At 38.5% G+C, this 16283-nt stretch overlaps 1 protein-coding gene across 5 annotated transcripts in view; it reads right to left on the bottom strand.

Annotated features, from left to right (window-relative positions):
• The window catches only part of AKAP6 (A-kinase anchoring protein 6), a 287505-nt gene that overhangs the window by 250989 nt on the left and 20233 nt on the right, over positions 1–16283 (bottom strand). For 4 of the 5 annotated variants that reach the window (XM_068192958.1, XM_068192959.1, XM_068192957.1 and 1 more), the window contains exon 1: positions 11107–11322. The gene's annotated coding sequence lies outside the window, so the exon portion shown is untranslated. Of the gene's footprint in view, positions 1–11106; positions 11323–16283 lie in introns of those variants that run through there. The other variant, XM_068192955.1, reaches the window with a different exon arrangement.

The following is a 16283-nucleotide window of genomic DNA, read 5'->3' on the forward strand; positions in this document are numbered from 1 at the left end:
AACATGAGAAGTCAGCAGGAGTTGAGTTAGATCTGTACAAGAACGGAGCAGCACCTGAGGCAAGATTCAGTGGCATGCCTGTAAGAGGTGCAGCAGAGAAATAATTGTGAGAGGGAGTGAGTGCTAAGGTAGCTTCAAGAATAACCTAATGCTGATATTTTGGAGCAACTCCAAAATGTAATTTATCAGCATGCAATATCATCACTGGTAAGGAATCCCACTCACTGCTGCTGTGCTGCAGACCCTGCTCCTCCCAGCCCCTGCACAGCTCCCAAGGGAACTCTGACAGCCCACTCATCACTGCTGCAGGAATTATCTCACTGGCAGCTATTAAAGTACCATTATGCCTTGTTAGCTCCCTCAGTCTTCTTTTAAAATTAAAAAGAACACTCTCAGAAGCTTGAATTTTATGCAGAGGTGGGAGGGAGTGTTAATCAAGTTTCCCATACAGTGCTAGATTTGTTACTTGGAGTCAACGTCCCTGGTGAACACACACCTGTGTCAAGTGAATGATTAGATATCACTCTCCTTTCCTACCTTGTACATCTACTCCTATAACCTCTTTAAAGAGCAATGTTTTTCCTCATGTTGAGAAAGGATATAATTGGTATTGCATTACCACCCAAAAAGGGTAATCTCTCTGATTGATAACATTATTGGACTCTTCAGACACTCAAGATGATGGAGTTACTAATTGAGCTATAATTTTTTTATCAAATAGCTGGTGACCTGCCCTATATTTACATCTTTATCAGCTACCTAAAAGGTCACTGCACAGAATTTCAGGGTTTACCACATTACCTTTTTATCCCATTTGAATCTAACTTTGATTCTGTGATGTCTTAGAAGATCTATTAGAAGAAGAAAGCAAGCTACCTTCTGCTTGTGTCCCAGCTGGTAGTTATGAACTAGCAATCAGAAAAAGAGGACTTTATAAATAGAGTCCTATGGCACAGATTTTATTTTCCTCACTTTCATTAAAATGATTTGAAAGTCTGGAATAAATCACTGTGCATCCTGGCCCAGGAGATAACCACCTCTGAGTATTCAATACATCCACCATTTTTCTCATAAAGGGATTTATTCCACCCAAAGATTCTTATCTCGGCTGCCTGCAGGGAGAAGTGAAATGCTGGACTTTCTTCCACTGGGCTGTCAGGAAGTGTTATTCTGCTGATCAAGGATCTTCAAGTACCCAACACTAATCAGTCCAAGACAGGCTAATTATAATCCCTGAGGCTGCCTCCAGTCTAGGAAAATATTGCTAAAAAAAAAAAAAACAACCCTATGAGCCTTGCCAAGCTGGCATTTTTCCTAGCTCCAAGTGGTATCAAATTTCACTTTCAGACTGTATAATTTTCAGGCTGGATATAGCTGGGGGAAATATCATTTCACAGGCTGAAGGTTTGTTGAGGTTCTCTATAACCTCTGCCTTCCCTGCGGTTCTCCCATACCAATGAAAGCACCTGTCAAATAAAAAGTTATTTTATCTTCATACTTTTTCTTAAGTAATGGCTGTCCATCATCTGAATTTATTAAGGATTAGTTAAAACCATGTGGTATTACGCAGATTAAAAGGATCCATCAACTATTAACAGTCAGTATGAACACAGGGAAGTGCACAATTCAATTTCTAAACCATTCAATAAAGTTCAAGAAAACATGCTGTTGGAGTTCACATATGTCTAACAGTTTTAGGTGCTGAGTTTAGCAGATTAGTTTGTTTAATTTACATACTAAATACATCCCTAGATTTAATTTTTAACAATTCAAAAGATGAATATAGGAATCAGAGCTACGTGCCAGTATATAGAACTAAGTAAGACAAAACTGAAGGGGATTCTAAATTGTATTGGGAGTCAGAAAACAGTAGAGGTTAATTTGAAGTCTACTTTTACTCTTTATCACTCAAAAAGTTCCTTTCTTGCTATGTCCCTCTTCTCTGAGATATTAGCACATTAATTGGAAATATACACCCTTAACTTACTTGACAAAGCTATTCTGGTTTCAAAAATAAATATTTATTAGACTGGAAAGAGCAATATCTCCACAACCCAGGGGACTGCCTAATTCAGAGCAGATGCTGGTCCTATGTATCTCATTTTAATGCATATCCATCTGTCAATAGTTCATTTGGGTTGTGTGCTCTCTGAACAAAATCTAGGCAATAAAGTTTCATGAAGATCAACAATTGGTGCTTTGATGAGTCTGCAATGACTGAAAAGAACAGACTTGTAAATCAATTCTTATCACTCTCTACTTTTGGAAGGGAGCCCTTAGAGATCATGCAAAAGCATGGCAGGTCCCCCTTTCACAAAAGCCAGTAACAACTTTTTAAATAGAATGGCATATACATATTGCCTCAAGCTTTACAGACCAGGTGGTGCTGCCTCTGTCTATGTGGAAATCACTTTGATTCAGCCAGTAGAGATATTTGCCTGGTCATTTCAAACTTAATTGTAGAATTCAGCTGATATTTTCAATTCAGCAGGCTCAACATAGTTGAGCATACATTACTTATAAATTTAATTTTTTGCTACCAAAACCACTGAGCTTTCGATACATTTTGTATGTGTTCTGCTGTGCAATCTTTTGCCTAAGACCAAAAATCCCCAAAGCTAGTTTCCTTGCTTTAGGTTTAACACTGCATTTTCCAGCACCCACATCTCTTCCATTCAGCCATGTTCCCTTGCAACATTCTCTCTGAAATCTGCTCCTTGCCTGTATGTGTACCTCTGTGTGTGAAGTTAAATTGGCAGTGGTGACACCTGGCACGTGCCAGGTGGTGGCAGACAGAGTGGTTTGCAAAGGCAGTCAATGACATTATGTCCATTCCAGAGGTGGCAAGCAAGGGGCACAGCTACAGAGGCAATGTGAAAGGGGCACACCCGGTATCAGAGCCACAAGCAGTATCCAGTCTCCTTGATTCAAGTATCACTGGCCATTCACTACCTTTCTTGTAGCTTATCACTTCTCTGACCAGCTTTTATTCTCTAGCCTGTTACACTAACATTTAAACCAGGAATTCCTTATACTAGATTCAGTACATTTTCATTACATCAACTGGAGGTAGAACACCTAAGATCTTTACTCAACCAAATACTAATTAAGTACCAGTGTTCTATAGAAATCACCATTCAGGCCTTCAAGGTGCTGACAAAAAATTCTCTATATTGCCTAATAAGAACAGGAACAAGAGACATCTGAGGGAGATTTCTCTCTCCTGATTAAAGTGACTTTACAAGTTGCAGCAAAGAAAAGGGATCACATAGGTGGGGACCAGCAATTGAAACTAACTTCTAATCCAATTCAAAATGACCTAACAAAGTAGAACAGAAGGAATAATTAAGAAGTTCTTAGTGCAATTCACAGAAATACAAAAATCAAGCCTCTCCATTTATTTAAAAGTTTACGTTAAAAAGCTACTGCATTGCACATAGGTGCAAAGGACTTCAGGGGTTAAAATTCCTTTCTTCTGAAAGAGCTAGCACCATTATTGCTGCTACACTGTTTATACATCATGCGCAGAGTATATTTAGATTCCACCTTCTCCAGATACAAGAAAACCCAAAATCCCCTAATTATTTTCAAAGGTTATCTGTGCATATTAGCATCAAAAAACTGCTTGCTGCTGTTAATGACCTAGTAAGATACTAGGATGAAATTTTGAGAAGGAATAAGACTAGATGGCATATTAAGGATCTCTAGAATAAACCCTGCATATTTTGATAGCTGACCCTTAAAATGGCAACTTACATATCTGCTGTGTCATTGCCTTAGCAACAGACTAGATATGCTGAAATCTGACAGACAGCGGGCTTTTCTAGCTGAAGCTATGGGCTTTAAGGGGAGGGCTTTTGGCAATCTAAATCAGATTTATTACTCTAAAATAAATGGTATGTTTTAGGAGACTAGCAGTGCAGCTTAAAGTACAGAAAGGACACACACTAACTAGTACAGCCTTGGCCAGGGAATTGGCCTCTTCAGCAGGAAAAGCTAAATATGATCTAACACACTTGAAAATTGTAAGCATCCTGGAGCAGCTTCATGAAACAGCTTTGAAAGATGTCCTTATTTGAAAACATTCTCAATTGACCATAGTTATTCCATCAATAGCACTCAGCTCTGAAATACAGATTTTCAGGACAAAAACTAAGTGTCAAGAAAAGTTTTTCATTAGTTTTTTTTCATTGTTAACTAGTATTTTTTCAAGTTTCTTTAAGGCTCATTTTGCAATATCAGCTGAACAACAATTTTATACAGTCCTCATACTTGACAATATCAGGCTCCTTGCTTTTTGGTTTGTGTTCATTGTACATGTTGTCTCAGTCTCTCAAATAAATACCTGTCAAAAACATACAGATATATATACAATTGAAAGGGGGAAAATCTAATACAATTGACTGCTCAACAGCATTTCTTGGTGGGGGTGGTTACCAGCATCTAATGTTGTACTATGAAATGCAAAAAAGGCATCTGTCCTTACTTCCCAATTTCCTACCTAATGAGCATAATATTTTAGTTGGTAGGTGTATTATTTACTTTTTTTCCATTTTGCAGACATGTTTTGTTGTACAGACTGTCTTGCAGAGAATATTCTGTCACAGCAATCTGTCAAACAAAGAGAAGCACTTATCTAGCCAATAAAGGAAATGCTGTTTTAAAACTTTCAAAACAAATGTGGGGTTGTGTTGTGCTGTGGGCTTTTTTTTAAACCAAGAAGGGCACAGAACATTTTCCTTTCTGTTGCAAATTAAATGCATAACGGTGCAGCTTTTTTTGATTTAAATCAATACAGTCAAGGTTTATCTAAAACAGTTTGATAAGCAGACACTCCTCTTTTAAAAACTAGAAAGTTCCATGCTTCTCACGTTAATTTGCAGCCTAGTTTACAGCAGGTAGCAAGCATTTTTTGCCTTAAATCCCTTGAAAGTTCATGATGGATCTCCACTAAAAGCTCAGCTTCATCCAATAAAACTATGACCAATAAAAAACAACCAACCTCAGAAAACAAACAGAAGCACAAACAGGAAAATACAAAGACAGGCAGAAAAAAGATTATAAGTTTTTTAAGTCATATACAAGGAACAGGAAAAATAGCTTTTTCTCCCAAGTCTGCCAGACGTTTCCCAAGAAACTTGGGCATGTGACTTAGCCCTTGTAAGGAAATATTTAGGAAAAGTGAGGAAAAAAAAAATATTCACCTCAAGTTAAGCTGAAAATGAAGGCAAATCATGAATGCAAGTCAGAAAAGATTTGCCTGTTTCTCAGGCAAATCATTACAGCCCCTAGCACTGTAAGGGTTCTACCCAAGCTTCAGTAGAGAGATCTGAATTTTGTTTTTTTAAAACACAGTAATAACCTGCAAATCCCACAAGTTTTCTGTATATAAACTTTCATGATCCACTTTTTAGAAACTGTCCAGAAGAAATGCAACATTTCTCCAAGGGATTTAAATAAGAAAATAATGACAACTTTGTAGAAGAGAGCAATTACGGTCATACAATTCAGGAACATACAGTCATACAACTCAGCAAGCTGGAAGGAGAAAGACAGAGGAAGTCAACATATGATGGAATTGAGAAGAGCTGAAGACAAATACAAGTCTAAGATAACCTGCAAGGAGGACTTATAGAGGCTACATGGGACACATTTTAAGACTGAATTAGAGATTCAGCTCTAAGCTTTCAGACCAGGGAAAATATGCTGCAAAAATCACAGAGAGAACAAACAAACTTGTATTCAGATACTAGCATTCTTCATTTTATCCACACACCAAACTGGCAAAAAATTGATATTAATATCTGACAGCACATAAAGCAACTTCACATCTGCACCCTAATTCTGAAACTGGGACAACATTGAACATACGAGAAATCAGTACAGGGCAGCTCTTGAAAGCCAAAAACAAAAAAGTAATAGATATACAGTAAGACTGAAAGCAGAACTAATTACTGCAGTTGGGTGCTTCCTCAGTCAAGTGCCAGGAGTTCTTTTAGTACAACCTCATGCTAACAAAGGCTATCTTTCCAAGTGTGTCAGCTCTCATAAGACACAGTACCATGGAGGCTGAGAAAAGTATTTTACAGAGCTATTTCCTCATTGAAATCACCATCACTTGAAAGACCTCTTTGCCAAAGAGAATGCACATTTCAGCTAAATGCTCAACATACTTTGGTTTTCTGAGAAAGTAGCTGGATGTGGAGCAGCAGCAGTGCCGGGGGTCCGTAATTCCTGTACCTGCTGTCCTGAGAGCCAGGTGCTTCCCTTTCTCAGAGTCTTTCTACTGCCTCACCCTACAGAGCAGTCGGTCTTCCAGAGCCAGCTGCTTGCCCTAAGTGCTTTTACCAGTCCCAGAAGCCCCTGGGCTGGCAAAGGTAGGGAAGTGTCAGTACAATCCACAGTGCTCATTCTCCATCACCTGGAAGTGGATACTCTCCTCAGGACACAAAGATTATCCCTCAGCTTGAAGATATAAGGAGTGTCCTCCAGCTTATCTCCACTTTCAGGCACCTTAGAAGACATTCTTTACACAGCTGAGGGGAAACCCCTCCTTGCCCACCTCTGGGACTGAACACTGGACAAGCAGGGAGCAGCAGCATTTTGGCCAAGTCTGCCAGGGCAAGCCTTCATCTGACACATGCCATGAAAACAGAGTTCACACAGAGCAGAGAGTGGTCCTGGCTTGAAACATCTTGTCTGAAAATGCCAGACATTGTAAAGTACACAGAGCTGAATTTTTTGACCTTGGAGGGATGAAAAGCTGAGTCAGCCTTGCTGGGATTCAAAGCACTCAGGAGTCAGATATTTGAAACCTGTCTTTCATGCACCAAACAGGAAGGTAAGAGCTATCTGGATTGTTTTTTAATTTATTCCTTCTTTTCCTCAGAACTGAAGCTTTTCTGAAGGCTTTTTTAAAATAAGAAAAATTTTGCTTCAGGAAAGCACATTTTGATACTCAGAGTGATTTTTGTGATGACCCTTCTGACATTATATATGCACATAAATAGGAACATACTAAACTAGTTGAAGGATTTATATTACACACTTTAACAGGTTTTTTTTAATCATATGAAGTGGGGATAAGTACTTTTATTTTTAAATCTACAAAAAATATAAAATATAAGACTGGATACAAGAAAGAATACTCCACAGGACTTTGTCCAGGAGCACAGATCAAACAACATACATGCCTGTGCAGAAAGCAAGGTACAGGTAGCCTTTAAGTACTGACAAAAAGAGAAAATTACTACAGTAACAGCTTGGTAGGGTTAGAAACACAGCTGAGGTCTGCCTTGCCCTCTGCCAAAGTCTCCAAGGCTGAGAAGCCCAAGATGGGAGCTGCCTTTTCAGGAGAACTCCGGATCATGACCGTGACAGATATGGTCACAGATATGGATGGTCAGATACGATGACCATCCATTGCCACTGTCACCCACTGCATGTCCTGCTCCCTCACTAATCTAGTCTCCTTGTGGCCCTCCATCCAGCTCAGCTTTTGCATTGATTCCCTCCTCTGCTGTGGCAGGAAAGACTTGGCCCAGTCTGGGTTACTCATTATAGGGGCAACATTTACATCTTTCATTTTCTGCAGCTAGAATCTGCTTTAATGAGTGTCTGTTTTTATAGGAAAGCAAAAAAGTCACCTTTACCCTGTCCAGTCCACAGAAATGTTAGTATTCAAACATAAATTAGTTGCAAGATGATTTCTTAATGACATCTTTTCATTCATGTATTATTATTTTTGTTCCAGTAACACCAGTATACTATCTCATTACAAAATGCAAAGAAATTTCATTATAGAACATGGGCCATACTTAGAGTACCAAACAAATATAATATTTCAAGAGAGAAAAATGATATCTTTTAATACACATGATTTTTTTTTTCTTTTAAAAGAACTTCAGACATTCTGCCCCTCCCTGAAGCTAGGAGTACTCAGCAGAGACCAGAGAGGGGACAGGGGGTGGGGGAATCAAGCCCAGAATTGTGTCAATATTTCTTTCATGACCCAGCAGTGACTTTTACAGAAAGGTGCAAGTAGACTAGGACATGGCATGGCAATTTTTAAATTATTTCTAATTCTTCCATTATTTTGAAGGAAATATTTCACCAGCATTCTGGAAATGCCATCAATTCTAATCAATATCTGAGCATTTCTCATAGATATTTCCTTTGACTAGACTTTCAAGGGATGAGTTTCTGAACACAGCTTCATCTCAGATCTGTCAGAGGTGGGAGGCACAGGACACTCACCCACTGTTCATCTTTTGTAGGTCAAGTTACAGTAGAAGTTCAGGGCATAGATGAAGCTCCCTCAACTCCTCTTTAGAGAGGAAAGAAAATTTCCTTCCATTCAGGGCACGTCCCGATCCCCTCTAGGCAGGCTTTAGCATTGTTGTATGGTAAAAAAACCCCTACAAACTGTTAGAATTGTACTAACTCCCACTGCTGTGGTCAGGTTTTATCATCAGCTCCTACAGCTGCTTTGGGAAGAACCAAGCTTCTGTTTCTTTCTGCATTGAGTGCTAAGCTATGTAAGAGCTACTTAATTGATGATATAATAAAACCCTTCAGAGCAAAGTAAAGATTAAACAGTGACATCCTTTCAGTTCACTAGTACACACCCATCTCCAGCTCCACGTCAGTATGATTCTGCATATACAAAAGAACTCTGGCCTTCAGAGTAATAGTCCAAATGCGGCTACTTCAGGGAAGAATGCATGTATTTACAAAACATATTGCCTTGAGTAATGGTATAAGGCCAGCTGTGAAACAAAGCTGAAAGCAGCACAATTTTCACACTGTCAAATGCTGTCTCACTTGTACCAGTTATGAATCTGCTTCAACAACAAGCAAAATTGTATTATATCTTCAGTGTTTCTACATTTGGTCATGCTCTGACTCAGGCAATCAGGCTTGCTTTTCATAGTAACACTTTCTTCATCACTCCATACTTTTCCATATCCTCACATACAGATCTCAGTGCAACACTTGGGCCCATACAAAAATTAACAGGAAGCATTCTGTAATCAAAGTATTCAGCAGGAGTCAAAATTTGCCAAGATGACAAAGAATCAAGTAGTGTCATCACAGCTCCATTATTAGCAGGTGTTCCCCAGGGCAAACAATGCTATAAGAAGTGTGAGGAATAGAGAGTAACAGGATTTTTTTTAAGTGTTTAAGAAACTACATGGTTGGTATTGTTATTATTAGAGGGAAAAAAAAATCCTTCACTGAGGGCTTCATAGTAGGTCATGCCTCCATTAATACCATCAAAAGTTGTTCTTTTTTACCCAGTATGTTTCCCCTAAGTTTGAACATTGATCTGAGAAATTTTAGTTGTGATCAAGTCACTTTAAAAACCTAAGAAAATACATTATTATTGATGATGCTAAAAGCATAATATTTAAACCAGAAATATCTTACATTCATGTCTTATTGGCTGTTTTATGATCCCTAAGGTTGCACATTAAAAGGCATTGCTCACCAGCTCTCCTCACACCTGATTCTGACACTAGGCAGACATCAGCTGTCCCGCCCCACCCCCATCCTCCTGCTAACTCATCCCCTCCGAGTTTGCCTGATGGGAACACAGCAAGTGCAGGAGAGCACTACTTTCATACTGTAAAATGCATCACAAATAAATAAAACATAACCAATAACTAATTTACAGTCTTTTGCTTTGTGTTTTGCAGTGGGGAAAAAACCCAACAGATGTACCCAGATCATGCTGAAAAAAGCATGTGTGATTCTGTACAGACTGCCCAATTAAGATATAAGAGCTGTATTCCAGCTTGTGCCAGATAAGACCACCACACGAAGAGTAGTCAGGTCTCATTATATTTATTATTTTAACAAATAAAAGGGACCAAACTCCCCAATAAATATTGATATCACTACAAAATTAGCAGTCGCTTTTTTCTCACTACACTTTTGAAATATAAACTACACAGGGAGAAACAGAGCCAGAGACCACTCCCTAATTCCTAGTGGACATATTGATCAATTAAAACAACATGTGCCTGGTCTTTTCTTTCCTTCTAACAGCAAGCAGCTGAAAGACAATATTTCAAACATGCAAAAATCAAACAATGTTGTTATATACCATCCCACAAGGTTAACTTGAATTTAAGCAAAATAAACCTAGCCTCCAGAAGCAAGACCTTAATACAACATAAACAAATACTGGACACTGTAAAGAATTACTAAATACTGTAGACATTACTTCAAACAGCTTTCTAAATATAAAAAATATGTGTTTTCCTCCCAAGATAGAGGTGGAAACCTTTTTAATTATTCCTATTATTTTACTCATTGCAAACCCTCTCAGAATGCTTGAATCTTTGGCTACACCTTTTACTGCAGTTGCAGCAGAAAAAAAAAAAAAAGCTTGTTTTCTTTCCAGTAAAACATAGATCTAAAAATTCACTAAACTCATAATTTTAAAACCAGAGTCAAAGAAAGTAAAACAGTAGAAAAGCTAAAAGCTACTGTCCTTTCAAAATATTTGGTTATTTTTTGACAATTAAATCTATGTTTTGCTTTTTTAAGAATGACAGTAGAAATAGGACAGTACTGAACCATGCTTAAAATCAATACTGTTCCAGTTGCTTGTTCAGCACTGTTTGCACAGTATTTTCTGTGCTATCATGCTATGGAAGGCCAATGAAAGTAAATAGGTGATGCTCATGCTATTGAGATAAAATAGGTTCAAAGAGGAGCTAAACATAATAGGAATGTTTAAATGAAGAGACAGGGAAAGGAGCAAACTATGTTTATGGCATTAGAATTGAAAACAGCTATTCTTTCCATTTAAGAAAATCAGCAGCTACATTAATTAGATTGTGAAATTTAAATATGTTATCTTCAAATATTCAGCCTATTATCACAAAAGCAAAGGCAAGTCTAAACATACAGAATGAATACATTTTCTGTAGGCCTTTGTCTTAGCCTGTCTGCCTGAAAATAATACTTAGGCATGCAGCATCTTTCTTCAAAATGATTTTTACAAGGCAAAACCCACACACTTACATTAGGAAAACCTTATAAAACAGGAAAAAAATAACCTGGCAATTAAGAACAGCACAATATTTTGCAACTTACCATGTCCTGTTCAAATCATCCTCTTTTGATGTTTACGGCACATCTGTAAGATGCAATACTAGGAGGTGCCTTGTGTGACCTGCTGCATGATGCTGTGACATCAGTTCAGATGATGCAGCTCATTATGGGAAAGACTGCTGTTGCTATGGCAACTGAGATGTGATACGAATCCTTACTGCATTTCCAGGGGAGTCCGAGACAATACGGAAGCCCTTTAAAGAAACAGACAAAACGCAAACAGGCTTTTAAAGTATGGTGCCACAGATTTTAGAGCCCATGTTAATACATGCCGGCTGGTAAGGAATATTTTCAACAAATTATTCCTACGGAATGATACAGAACTGAGATGTATGAGCTATAAATTATTTCTATATTTAAAACTTAATATCACGTGTGTCAATTTAAGAAAATTTTATAAGTCAAATTTGCTTATCATGCAAGGGAACCTTACTTAAAATAAACATTCAGTAGCATGATTTTAACACTAAGGCTCTAAAGGCAGTAGTTATTGAACAGTATTTTAAGAAATATATATTTTCACTCTGCCCCACCCTGCTCCTACATCCAATCTGTCACTTACAAGAAAAATCTTGTTGCTAGGGAAAAAACACTTAATACTTCAAAATGAGCAGATTTAACACTGTTGAATGAATGACAACGAGTTTTTAAAAAATACCAGGGAGGTGGCTTTTTATTCAGAAGAGGGTAAAGAAGTTTCTAGCCAGCCAAGTAAAAACCTCCTTATCATTTTTCAACTGTAAGACAAACCGCACTGCCCTCTGCATGCTGAGTAGCCTGGCTTTCATCTGCCCATCAGACAGAGAGATGAGCGAAGATTTTGAAAGCTGTGGGCAAGCTGCTCCTAGTGCCCAGTGGACCACACTGCTGCCAGCCTCCAGGTAGAGCAGGAAGGCTGGTGGAGCAGAGAGCCCCTCCCCATAACCCTCCTGAAGGCCTGAGGCTGGAGGCTGAGCCTGTAGCCATCACCCTCTGCACCAGGACTTGCTCACATCCTCTGTTCAGATTAGTCATGAGAGAAGCAAAGGTTATGTGAACAAGTACTAAAAGGAGCTGCCTGGAAATTAAAATGCACAACTAAAGAACCACCAGCACAATTTTGGCCACATGCCAGTTCTATCTGGATGAGAAAGTTTCTGGCAAAAACTGGTTTCCCTAGCCATGAAAATCCCTTTATACATGGTAGGAAAGAAAGAACACAAAAGGCTGGACTCTATACACTTGAAGCCCAGAGTAAAACAACAGCTCAACTTGAAGCAAGAAGCCCCAATGCCCTAAAGACATCCAACAATGTCCAGAGTGCATGCCCCTTCAGTCCATTTGACTTTAACCTGTGAGTAAAAATTTTGTTTATTGATTTCAAAATAAACCATAGAAAATAATACCCTCTTAGCCACCACCCACCTTTCAAAGAAAGAAGAGACTTTGATACCTTCCAATTAATGTGCCGCAGTTGAGACAGCCACAATACACAGAGGATCACCATACAATCTCAGAAAGCTTCAACCCATACAGAGCAACATCACCTCACTTCAGAAGGCTGCAAGTATCTGGTCTTCTTGTTCTTCAGCCCAATTTTTATACTGCTCATGTTCATGCACTGCACCTGTGTGCCCTCTGTTCTCTTTGGTGGTTGGTCAGTACCTGGGCACTCCATGGCTCATTGCTGTCAATGCTGCTCACCTGTTTCTCACAGCTGTGCCCATTGGGGATGAGGCTCAGGCCACATCCCAGTTACCACAAACTGTGTACCTACATCAATGAATTAAATAAAGTCTCTCCATAAATCTGGGAAATGTCATAGACTTCCTAATTAGTGCTGCCTTGAATTTGTATGGTCTCATTTTTGACATTTTTTCTCTTCTAATACTACCACTGTGTCATTCTAAACAATACAATGAAGCTCTCAAACTGGCTCAGTATCAAATCCAGTCTAGTGATCCATAATGAAGAGTTACTCACAAAAGAGCTATAGCTCCAGAATTTTGGATGTTTGAAACTTCCTTAGGTCTCTGAGAATGTAATTCACAATTTAGCAGGGGACAACACAATTGAAACTTCATTTGTGTTAGACTGACATGAAAACTAAGGTATGTCATTTAAGTTGGCAAAGTTTATGGTGTGCTGCATGTCATTCTGTTCAAATAACTTGAGTACCTGAAGTTTTCCTTAAAGGAACTATTTCTATTTTCTTAATTACTATTTGATATGATTTCTACTACCTTATTGCTATGGAAATGGAGTTGAAAAGAGGCAGTAAGCTTTTATTTTTCTTAGGAAATGGAGGAGATTCAGAAATGTCATTATGGCAAGCCAGGAGTCATAATCTAGTAGATACCAGGGCTCTGCCTCATGCTCATCAGCTTGCTCTCTGTTCCCAAACACTGGGAAGTGACAGTGGTGGGGTGGGCACACTGGGGACGCACACCCGGGGCCAGCCCCACAACGGTGGGTACAAGTGCCCACCAGACACCCTTTTTCCAGGCTCCTGCTCCAGACTCTCCAGAGGGCATCTGGCTGAATGTGACCTTCACGGAAGCTTCTCTGGCAGGAGTGAAGCAGCCTATATCTAACATGGACACAGAGGAGAATGGAGAGGGAGGTAGGTCAGGAAAGAACAGGAAAAATATCAGGCAATTTTTTACAAAGACTTCTGCCTACTTATTGCTAACTATAGGCTGTATGTGTTTGTTTATTCACATATGCAAATTATATGTAAATTAAGATAAAATTATAATGTTTTTCCTGATTTTTGAATGTTTGCTATTTTTAAAATATCAGTCTGTTGTTAATTTTCCCAAAAAATATTTCCTATGAGCCAAGGCACATGTTAGATTGGGTGCAAGACAGCTACAACAGGAATGTCGCAGGCTGAGTGTAAACTGAGTACTTGTTGCATAGATCTAATGATATTACAGTGGCTTTACATGGAGGACTGCAACCACAAGAAGCTAAAAGGAATTTCTACCTTATGAATACAAAAGGTATCACCCACAAACTTTGCAACCTCCTAAATAAATCTATAAATCTGCAGCTCTAGAGGAAGATAGCTAGACCTAGCTGCTTTGAATTCTTTTTTTTTTGTTGTTTTTAATAAGGAAAGAAAAAATGAAGCTTTTTTTACTCACCCAACCCAGGACTGACATATCTTCTAGATTTAAGCTTTAAAATTGCTTTAAAATTCCTTACAAATCAGTGGAAGAGGAGGTGCAGAGAGAGAGCCCAATCTACCCTATTACCTCACAAATACATTGATCATTTTAAAGTATCATAAGCAGGTTTCCAAGACAAAGGCACAGGGCTTTTACTACAATTTTTTCTTATCAAAATAGAAATACTTTATCCTACTTTCAATCATAGCAACTCAGATTAATGATAGGCATAAATTACCAGTTTTAAATTCTGATTTTTAATTACATTCTGGCCCTCCAACACATGTTGTGTCTTTCCTTTTCTCCACACTGGGACCCCCAACAGTTGTTTTGAAAGGATTGATACTCACCTGAAAAGGAAGAAGTGTTTCATCTACCATCTGCCATTATTTTCCCTCTTGGTCAGTTTATGTGCACAACTAACATCTGCACAATCCACAGGGTTTTCAGTAAGCAAGTCATGGTCATTCAAGTAGGCATGGCCTTAACTTCAAAAAGTTTTATTTCCCCTCAGTAAGACCAATAATAAGCCAGAGACTAACCTTGACATTATTTACTTTCCATTTAAATATAATCAAGAAAATGTGTTAGGTGTAAACTCACAAACACAGATAAAAAAGGAAAATGTTATTGCAGACCTTTTCTCTGCATAATTCAGCTGTTTTCTTCTGTGTTGTTTTCCCCTTGAAATAAAGGAAAGCAATTGCTTACTGCTTGCCAGCTACCCCACCCAAACAGCCAAGAGAGAAAGGGGAAGTATGGTGAAGGACCAAAGGAAATGAGAATTGCATATTCTGAATTACCTGTCAAATAAGCCAGAAACAGGCTTTAAGTTAAAACACATAAAGACCAAAATCACAATTTTCTGAACGTTGATACACATCAGCAATGTGCAACAACACGACAAAGGAAACCTTAATTCTCATTCAAGATATTGTAATCCACTTCAAAAACCCACATCCCAGATTTTCATGGAGTGCCTTAATTAAACAGCTATATATACCTCGGTTTTTATTCCACTGTTGACTTTGTCAGAAGTAGAGGGTAGGGCATATACCTTGATGCCAACTCTATCCTGTTTTCCTAAATGGAAAGGGATATTAATCAGGATCTTATTGAGTTTATTGTATTGAATCCATCAGCTGAAGGTTGCATTGCAAACATGAAAGTTATACACAGTTATTCCTTGCCTAAACTCATTAAACATCTATTTCTACCTACATTGTTAGGTAGGGAATATTTTCCATCCTGTCACCAAGGTCATCTGAGTCTCTGTTGCCACAGTAAGGGAGACTAAGAATGGGAGCTGCTGCTCTGGTGCAAAACTGCACTTCATATGAAGTATAAAAAGCAGCAATGCTCCCACAGCTGCACAACCCAAAGACACTAGTCAGAGCCATACATCAGTTTAAGTTTGGAGCCTCTCATTTGTACGAAATCATTATATAGAGAAGTCCCGTGTTGTACAATGAGCACATTCACACTTGTTACTACAGCCTGAAGGGGATCTGGGTCACTGTTTTCCTATCTGCATTTCAGTCTCAAGAGAGGCATGAGATGAAAAGGCTGAAACTCAGGCTAAGTGGAACTGCCTTGCTTCATTTTTACAGGATTAATAAATTAGTAAGTAGTAGCGACTTTTTCTTCTTCTTTCCCAATAAAATGAATGCATCTAGTCCTAATGTCCAGCAATAAGTCTATTCAGAAATACCTTCACAAATTATTTTTTAAAAATGTCAAGAACACAAAGACAGTAGTAACTCTGCAACGGGAAAGATCACCCATATTCTTCATCCATATGGTAGAATTAAATCTTTCCATCCAGCATAAAATGTATTTAGTCACAAGGTATTGTGTCAGAAAGAAAGGCAATATCCAACACACTGAAAAAATACAGCAGGGATTTGAGTAATGGTACACTTCTGCCAGCCACTAGTGAGCTGAGATCCTCATATGGAGAAACACATAAACTCCAGGTATTTTGGTCTAGCTCTGGACCAAATGCTA

Source organism: Anomalospiza imberbis, chromosome 6 (genome assembly GCF_031753505.1).
Source record: "Anomalospiza imberbis isolate Cuckoo-Finch-1a 21T00152 chromosome 6, ASM3175350v1, whole genome shotgun sequence".
Taxonomy (NCBI): Eukaryota; Metazoa; Chordata; class Aves; order Passeriformes; family Viduidae; genus Anomalospiza; species Anomalospiza imberbis.